Raw genomic sequence first — 2,004 nt, 5'->3', positions numbered from 1 at the left:
AGAAGCGGGTTTTGTCCATTCAAAGCGTTGTTGGCGTCACCCAAAAAACTAACGCTCTCAAAAGACGGAACTGATAGTCCGATTTATTTGCGGCGGTGCCCGCCGCTCGCACATCGGGAATGATGAAAGGCTTCCAGAACCTTCTTTTCTCCACTTGATGGATGGCGGAAGGTCGATGAGGTCATTGATGAATGGTCGGAGGTTGGAAACAACATCGGCATATCGTTGGCATGCCGCCAAAATATTCAATCATGCTCCTCCGCGCTCATCATTTCACGTCCCTGCCGCTCACAGAAAAAGAAGAATCCAACAGGTGGTTCCAATCGTTTCGGTGGTCCTCATGTTTGCGGCGATGATGGCCAGCGTATGATATTTCATGCACAAGATTGGGAAGACACGAGTAACACGCGTGTAATGGATGCTGATTGGGCCCTGCGGGCTCCTTAGCAAAAGGGAGACAATTTGGAGGCCACGTTACGATGTCTATTCCATTACTGTAAAACAGACTTGTTTTCAACCCTTCAGGCCTTCCTTTACATTCATTAAAAATATTATTTCGCCCCCTTGTACGTTTACGTCACTGATCTATATTTATATGACAGGATAGCCGATAGGCCAAGACTTTTGAGGTCATGAGGCGGTCATATTGCTCCACCTAAGAAACGTTTCTCGCCATACAACCCTATATATATTTACAGTATCCAAATTGGAGAACGTTTGAGACAGTACTTAGTAGAAACAGCATCATTCATCATGTTTTAAATTTGTTCAACATAAACAAGAGGACTTCAGACATTTTACAACTTGCCTTAAATACATGTATAAATGATATGCTTTATGATGTTTCCAGGAGGAAACTTGCATATTTTTTTTAATTAAAGAATCATAACTGTAATTCAATAAAAGATGCCTCTGCCAAACCTAATACTGGGTTAGAAGGAACTGAGGAGCAAGAAAAGAAAAAGGGGGTCTTCAAAGCAGCACATAACATCTGTTTATGTTTTTTTAATTTGTTGATAGTGACCATCCCGGCACAAACCTCCCCCACCCCGCCTCCGACCTTACACTAACTGCCTACGAGATGTATATGTCTCACCTGTACATATCGCGAATAATTGATACAGTAGTCTGCTCGCGAGGTGGGAGGAGAAAGATGGCCGCCCTGTGACTTCAACGGCTTGCGCTGGCGTGGATGGGCTATCGTCACTCTATCCAGTCATATATACAGGTCAGTGGTTTACGTTTGTCAAAAGTAGTCAACTTTATGCCCCTTTTCGTATTGCACTCGTTAAGCGCGTGCAAGGTGCCACAGGATTGCAGAAAGATGACGTCGTGTCAGCGTGGCCAAATTTGGAAGTACAAACGGAGTTTTTTTTGCCGCTGGTTTAGACAAAAAGTGGAGCGCACATTCACACCATGCGTCTTTCATTGTCACAAAAGAAAGAAAGCTGGTTTCAAGATGGAAGAGGACAAGGAAAGAATGTCATATTAAAGTGTGGAAAATCCTGCCACAGTCTTCCTCTAGCCACTCAACCGGCAGCTAAATGAGCTCGCTTACCTTTTTTTTTTTAAAGCCATGATGCTAAAAGATGCCAGTCCAAAACGCTGACCGCAGGTTTCAGTCCGTTTTCCTTCGCGGTTGACGTTCCTGGTGGGCGACTTTTAAGTCGGGCGGCAACATGTCCGACAAGTAACCGGAAGGGAAGAACTTGTTTACGCGCCGGTTGAGTGCAAGCGCCTGTTGGCGAAAGTCAAACTGTGGCAAGGTTTTTTTTTTTTGTTTTTTTTTTAAACCTGGATTTGACATCTGTACTGCCCACTTTGGCCACTAGCGTCCGGCAAAGGTAGTCAGTATGATACATTATTATGTCACATGTGTCAAACAGACACCAATGAAATTCTGTTGTGCTAGCAATAAAGTTCACGTTAACCTGACTTCCGCTTTCGTCACACAAAAAAAGGAAACGAAAACTATTCAAAGATGTACATGAATTAAAACATTTA

The sequence above is a fragment of the Festucalex cinctus genome, chromosome 11, assembly GCF_051991245.1.
Source record: "Festucalex cinctus isolate MCC-2025b chromosome 11, RoL_Fcin_1.0, whole genome shotgun sequence".
Lineage (NCBI taxonomy): Eukaryota > Metazoa > Chordata > Actinopteri > Syngnathiformes > Syngnathidae > Festucalex > Festucalex cinctus.
The sequence above is the reverse complement of the archived record's forward strand: the minus strand, read 5'-3'. Positions refer to the sequence as shown.